The following is an 8,073-nucleotide window of genomic DNA, read 5'->3' on the forward strand; positions in this document are numbered from 1 at the left end:
TCACGTTTCGCGTGATAGCTACTCCTTTTTAAGTGACATAGAAAGGAGTGCGGTCGAACGAATGAGTTCGACCGTAGGGAACGATGCCATCTTGGCCATGCTGTCCAGTTTGGACAGATGCCCTCCATTCAGTCCGCCAAGTTCATACAACATGAACTTGACAAGGCGAAGGAGAAGGTAGCCTTGCTTAATCAGCAAGGCTCTTAGCAGGCAGAACTGTTGAGGTTACAACAGGTACAGACCCCTGTACCTGGTATGACGCAAACGCGTCGTCCGTAAACCTTAAAGATTGACATCTCTAAGTATAGGGTGTCGAAGAAGACTACCTCTTAAGATGGTTTGTCTAGTTGGACGATGCCATAAAGGCTCGTCACATCGTCGACGAGCAAATGCAAATCGCATTTGCTCAGTCAAACTTGGCAGTTCGTGCCAAAACTTGCGCTCTAGGCCTTAAGTTGCGCGAGCCCTATGTCTTTGGGTCGCTAGAGGCTTTTTAAGCCAGGCTCAAACAGACGTTGAACCGCCTAGGGCTGAGTTCAGAGCTCGATCAGAGCTTCTGAAACTAAAGCAAGGCAAGCGTGATGTTCACCCTTATGCCAAGCACATACGACTCTTATTGAGTTGTATAACGAACAAATCAGTTCATGAACACACGTTGATTACGGAGCTCAAGCAAGGTCTTATGGATGGTCCCGTAAAGACCCACCAGTTCCGCTTGGTTCTGGATACGCTTGAAGAAGCGATATCCGTTGCGGAACAGGAGGACTTAAGCTTGAGACAGACTCAAGCTAGTGCGTCATCGTATCGTCCTCCAAAACGACACAAGCTGGAAGGTCCAGAACCGATGGACCTCTCTTATGTCGAAAGCGAGAAACCCTCGCTATTCGAACAGCAAGTGATTGCATTTCTGCAATCGCTTGCTGTTGTATTTCCGATAACAGTTCCATGCGAGTTGCCCAAGGATAAAGGCACTCGACATGAGATCGAGCTCAAACTGGGCTCGAAGTACTGTGTCATGAAGCAGTGGCCACTGCCTCGTGAAAAGTGCTTGCGATCGATAAATTCTATATCGATCGATTAAAAGCGGGGCATGTGAGGGAGTCAACCCTTCCACATAGCTTTCCGACCTTCTGTGTTCGAAAGGCCAAATGAGGGTGGCGGATAGTGCACGCATTCAATAAACTGAATGCTGCAACGGTACCGGCTCAAACGCCGATACGTAGAAAAGACATTATCATAGATGGTATGTCTAAGAGTACCATCTTTTCGTCTATGGATCTGATGGATGGATTTTGTCAGATCCTTATGCGTGAACGGGATATCTCGTACACAGCAGTGAGCACCCCCTCTGGGAATGGCTAGTGATGCCTCAGGGGCTTAGTAACGCCCCTGCAACATTCAACAGATGTGTAACGAATCTGTTGAGAACGGTGCTGGAATTCGCACCGTCGTCCATAGCCGGGCCATGGACGGTAAGACGGACGTAGAAGTTCATAAAACTCACGTTCGTCAGGTTCTTACACTTATGCGAAAACATAAGTTGTACGCAAATCTCAAGAAGTGTATATTCGCTGCAAGCGAAATACCACTTCTTAGGTGCATCGTCGGTAAGCACAGCGTGCGCCCTGATCCCGAAAAGATCAGGGCAATTACCGACCGGCCAGCTCCAGTCGATGTCAAGGGACTTAGAAAGTTCCTTGGGTTAGCGGCGTACTTGCACAAGTACTCCCGCAATAATGCCGAAATGACAGTTCATCTCTCTACCAATCACGTCAGCTGCAACCAGCTGAACGCAATTACCTAGTGCATGACAAGGAAACCCTTGCCATGAAATATGCACTGGTTGAATTTAGGGTCTATCTCCTCGGAGATAGACTGCTTATCTTATATACGGACCATGCGTCATTACGCACGGCCATAAATAGCCCACACCTCTCGCAAAGAATAGCGAGGTGCCTATCCTTTTTCGCGGAGCATAATTTCTTCGTGGAATATAAACCAGGACGACTTAATGTCGTCGCTGATGCGTTATCACGCCGACCCGATTTCGAGCCGGCTGCGCATTCCAACAGTGAAAATAACCCCACTGTTGCAACACTCACTACGAGTGTTCCGTTCATCAACCTTGCTTGATGACGTAAAACAAGCCTACACAGAAGATAAAGACCTTCTGCTTTTAATGGATTATCTGATGAATCCATCCGATAAAACTTGTAAAGATTTACCGGCTTTATATTGATCGTCATCTGAACGATCTACAACACGCAACGGCTTATTGTATTACTCAGCCGTTGCCGGCGACACTCCACGTGTCGTCGTCCCAACTCATAATGATTTGCGCTTGCGCGTCATGAATGAGTGTCACGATGCACCAACAAGTGGGCGGCATCGTGGACGTAAGAAAACTGATCTCATAGTCATTCGCGACTCTTACTGTCCCCGACAGTATCAGTTCGTGCGCAAGTGTATTCGTGCTTGCGAGATATGTCAACGGGTGAAGCCTTGCTCGTCATCCCGTGCACCTCTCCAACCTCTACTACTTTCGGCAGAGTGTTGGCAGTCCGTATCTATGGACTTCGTCTTCGGAAAATCCAAGACGATAACAAAAACAGTGGAATCCTTGTTTTTGTAGACAGATTTAGCAAAATGGTACATCTTGCTGCAGTACCAGAGTCGATCACGGCCCGAGATATGCCCGTGTCTTTATCCACACGTTTTCAAACTCCTTGTATTGCCTCGTGAATCGGTCTCGGAAAGATATCCACGGTTCACGGCGGAGTTCTGGCAATCCGTGTTCCGATCTCTCGGAACCCGGATGGCTATGTCAACTTCTGATCATCCAGAGACAGATGGTCAAGCGGAACGCGTAAATCGCATCCTCGAAGAGATACTTCGAGGCTACGTCCAATCGTACCCGAATTGGAGCGAGTTTTTATTGATGGTTGAATTCACCAATAATAACTCGGTGCATGCGTCTACAATGCATATACCGTTCTTCGTGAATGGATTACGCCATCCACGTATACCCACCCAATTAAAGGGATCCTCTCGTTTAAGGGGGGGGGGACTCGCACGAGCAAAACCATTTCTGGCTCATGCTCATCACGCATCGAAGTTACAAACGACGCGAATGATGTCGAAGTCGATGCAATCGACATCGAAGATAAGAACAATCTCATGGCAGTGCGCACAAAGCGCACTGAAAATGACATAACAAATGAGTCAGCAGAGGAATTTTTGCTGACTCGAGAATCAGTAATTCATTTCGTACAGGATTCCATTGCTAACGCAGTGAGTCGTCAAAAACGGAACGCAGACAAACATGGAAGAGCAACCGTTCTTTCGTTTAAATTTAATGACCTAGTACTACTCTCTACGTTAAACTTACCTAAGTGTGTAGTCACTAATTTGGGTAGCAGTAAACTGCTACCCAAGTTCATTTGGCCTTTCCGTGTACTGCATCGCAGAGGCAATGCGTACACAGTAGAATTGTCACGTAGGATGCGAACGCATCCTACGTTTTACGTTGGTCAGCTCCGCCCGTACCATCAGTACGCGGTTTTCTTCCGAAGACGGATCTGACCACCCTTTTCAAGAATCCCCAAAAGATTCTTGTGGTAACGAACCAGATTCTCATGCTGAATCTGGAGATTCTATTGTCGGGTCCGAAGATCCTCGAAACCGCGATGAGCTGACGACAGCTCATCACGAAGAGCGTGATATTTCCGTTCGTACTCCAACATGGATTACGCACTCTTTGAACGGTCTTCCAACCGTTCGATATGATGAGCCTGCACCGTCTGCTCTAACGAGCGACACTTACCGCGCTCGTGATCCAGTCCTTCCTCCAATACATGGAGATAGCGATCAAGTTTGTCGATCTTCGACTCTAGATCCGACACACGATTCAGATCAACATTTTCCTCCTCCGCCATAACATTGCTGGATCCCACAGTGGTCAACGTTTCACATCCAAAACCACCGTGATGTGAAGGGGCAGCGAACGAGTTATCTTGTTCGCTGGCTCGGTTATCCACCTTCACATGACAGCTGGGAGCCTCGTTCCCAGCTGATTGTTGACGTTGAGGGCCTTGTCCGTCAGTATGACGAGATCCATCCGATGGACCAGAAGGTCCATCGAAAAACACGCGCCCTTGGCGCCTGTAAAATCGATTGCAAGACGTCAATCGCATCGCGCATCTCGATAGAGATGCGAGCCCCCCCCCAGGGCGAAGAAAGGGAATAGACGTCCCCTTTTACTCGGTTCGTGTTGTCAACAACACACGGACAGGGATTACCCCACGTGAGGCATGGAAGTCCTGCCACACGTGACAACCGATGCAATTTTTACCTTGCACCGGTTGGAATTCGTTTCTCAAACTTAACGCGAATCGCGTTAAGTCTTTGAAGCCAGGCTTCGCGTCCAATGTCTTTGACATTGCGAATGAATGCGCTCCAAGCTTTCAAAAGCGAGACTTTATCTCGCTTATTAATGTCACTATATTATCGATGCTTAAAAAAGTATCGAGATAAAAATCTCCCTACGCGCGAAAGTTCTTCGCGCTGGGATCAAGGCCATGTAGAGTTGTCGCAAAAATTAAGGGATATTATTGTGAGGAGTAGTCTCTCCTGACAAGATATTAATTAGCTGCTCGGGCAAAAGCCACGGCTTCTTCTCAAGGCTCAGACGAGACATTTTGTGTCTACAATCCCCTGAGTGGTACCCACTGAAGCAGGGGTACCACAAGAACTTTTATTACGATGGCTTACGCCATCGTCATCACCACGCACAGAAATATATGCGAGTGACGGCACGGGAGACGGTGCTGACGATGAGGAATCATCCTCATCGTTGGAACCGAACATGCTGTAGCGAATGCTACCAGCACGTCTACTCGAATGAGCCCCCTCATTCGAAGGGTCATTGTCAGCCGCCTGACGATGATCAGGTGACTGTTCTATTCTCCCCGAGTCGGCCATTTCGTCTGACTCGCATTCGTAGTCGACCTCTTAAGAGGGGCCGCATTCACGTGGTGTATAACCATGTGCACCGCAACATTTAGAGTTGCGTGAGAAGATGACACTACGGCAGACGAAACGTCTGCCGTAAGAGACAATAACGCGTCGCCCGCGGCTGCATGAACCGCAGCCGATGGCGCCGCCCTATTCGCATACCGCATGGACTTGTTAACCATGCGATAGAACTAAAAATGATGAATCTGACCAATCAACATCCTTTTTTAAAGTGGTCTTATAGTGACCACTCTACCCAATGACAGTCAGAGTGATTGTCGCTTAAGAAAGGAGTGATGTAACGGGGTGCATCGTTACATGAAATTAACACTTAAAGGTTGTTAATTAATATATTATCTAAAAGGTAGATAATATTTGATGAATATTACTTTACATGGTAATATTCTAAAGGCTTATTCATTGGTAGATATAGACCATTATATCTACTTTCTCCGCGGCCCAGTCAGCGCTGGACGCGCGCAAAGAGAAAGACAGATAAGACTTTTAGTACATATTTTTGTATTAGTTTATAATTAAGTTAGTATTAAATAGATAGACAAGAAGAACTTAATTATATTAATACAGTTTTCATTTAACTCTCTTTATAACAAGCGTTCTAAAGAGAAGACTTCCTCTGCACGACAAGTGTACGTGAACTGACGTGAGGCACCACTCGCACTGAGGCAGTGCGAAGTGGACTTGTACTGAAGCTGTACAAGTCGGTAGTGCCCCGTTACAGGCAGCTGTTGTCTTATTTCACTCTCAAATCATTTACGCATTGAGGCAGCTGTTGCGCTGACAGCTACCTTTTGTGACAGCGAGTCTTAAAGAAACCTCTAATTCTTCTTGTTCTATCTCTACTCAAAATGTAGCAGGCTTCATCGCTCCTGAAGTCAGAGGAAGACTTATTGACTCAAAGACTCTCTTAGTTCTATAAAACTAATATATTAAATAATTTAGGGAGTCGTACAGGCTATTTAAGCTTAATAAATCCTAGTTCAACGGGATTTAGAGGTTCGTAGAACCAAGTGGCAACTAGTGCCCAAGAGTATATACCTCAGAAACGCTTCTATCTCTTACAGATCAATGCGCAAGCCTTAGGAAGGCACTTAACGCTTTAAGATCAAAAAAGGAACTGCACTTTTTTAGTTAATTAATCTAAAACGTTACCCTAGCCAATCAAAACAAGATTTCGGCCGCCAGATTTATATCTGGCGGCGACCACATTTGTTACCCATAATAAATGGGATTTAAGTAATTAACTATTCTAAAATTAGATAAAAGGGTAATTTACCCATAAACTAAATGTACCACAGCAACGGTTTTCCAACCGATGTGTGCCCCATTACACCCTCCCCCATCAGACTATTGACACCGAGTGATAAGCTATGCTTCATTTCCTCTTTGAGGTTAAAACCCAAAAAGCTAATCGTTCGGTTGTGTTTTTTATTCCTTTGTCTCATGACAATCAAGCGTGAGTCACAGACTCTTTGTACCTTCCTCGACGATGAAGGAATATTAGACTTCGAAAGTCGCTCTGTATCAGAAAAGGAAGAGAAAGAGCGTCGTTCTTTCACGCCTTCTACTCCGGATGAATGCCGGCGGGCTTCGAATCCGTTCCCAGAACGTGGTGCCGCTGATGTCTTAACTGCATTGAGCAGGACACAGGACCCTGAGTCCAACATCATTACGAATCCGCTTGATGACGAGCAAGAGCCGGCAATCCTCATAGATGAACAAGCTCGTCGTCGAGCTGCCGAGATAGCAAAAGCCAAAGCTCATTTTTTAGTGAATATAGATTCACTCCGCTTAGTGCGGACGAGCGTCTCAAAGAGATAGCGGGTCACAGGTTGGCCATCCGGGTCTCCGGTGACCCGGCAAGGACGCTGGAGGAGATCGCTGCTCGCGACTCTCTTCATGTGCGATACCTTTCGCCAAAGGTAGAGACGCGAATTCAGTATTTGACGCGTTTACGTGATCAAGCCCGTGGGGCTTCGGTGACCTCCATGAGGGAAATTCCGACCGTTTTGTTTCCGAACGAAATAAGGAGTGATAACGAAGTCTCATTTGAGAACTGGGCCCACCGGGCAAGCCACCTTTCGTAATGTTTGGAATATCAGAGAGTCTACCGATGCGGCTGAAGTTCGTTTGGAACGGAAGCTTCGCTTCGATTTCGCCAAGATTAAGGTTAAAGGTCTGTTACGTTCGGCATTTATGCCACACATGAAGAAAGGTCTAGCCGATATATCAGTGCTTCGGTTGACCGTACAACCAAGGATCGAAGCCGCACGGAGGCTTTAGATTCACCTAATTCCACGTTTAGTGGTGGGAAGCGTCGTTTGACGCGAGTTGACCCTGAGCTTGGCGCTCAAAAACGTCAACGGCGTACGGGCAATCTTGCCGAAGAGGTACCTCGAATTCCCAAGAGATTTCGCAAGAGGGGTACCCTAGCCACTTCACCAGATACTGATATTGACCCTCACGACGACGTCGCTTTAAAAAGTTTCTCCACATAAAACTGAAGGTTCCCCCGCGCATCAAGCAGCCCGGGAGGGGGCCGAAATTTCGGCGGAAGCATTTGATGCTTTACGGCACGAGGTGCAACTTCTTCGTGAGGTCCTTGCTCGGGTTGAGAGCTCTTTTGAGGCGGTTCGGGACCGTCTTTCGACGCTGGAACGCCAGCAGCCTCGTTTAGAGAGCCAGTTGGATATCCTGGAGAGGATGCAACAATCTGCGGCACGGCGGCCTGTCTTGGCGCAAGCGCCTTCAAGTCCACGTGGGAAGGGTCCCGATAAGCAAGCCAACGTAAAACACTGGGTGTGTACGCAGCTTGCTGGGAAGGGTCCCGATAAGCAAGCCAACGTTAACACTGGGTGTGTACGCAGCTTGCTGGGAAGGTTTAGCGTATAAGCTAGGCCCTTCTTGGCCACAACCGTAAATGGTCTAATAAAGCGCGGGCGCAATTTGGTCTTGAAGACCGCGGAAACCAAGTTGGTAGGTAGGTTTTTAGCGTTTAGTAAAACTCGGTATCCGACCATATAAGAATTAATACAGCTTCTG

The sequence above is a fragment of the Bremia lactucae genome, linkage group LG11 (genome assembly GCF_004359215.1).
Source record: "Bremia lactucae strain SF5 linkage group LG11, whole genome shotgun sequence".
NCBI lineage: Eukaryota > Oomycota > Peronosporomycetes > Peronosporales > Peronosporaceae > Bremia > Bremia lactucae.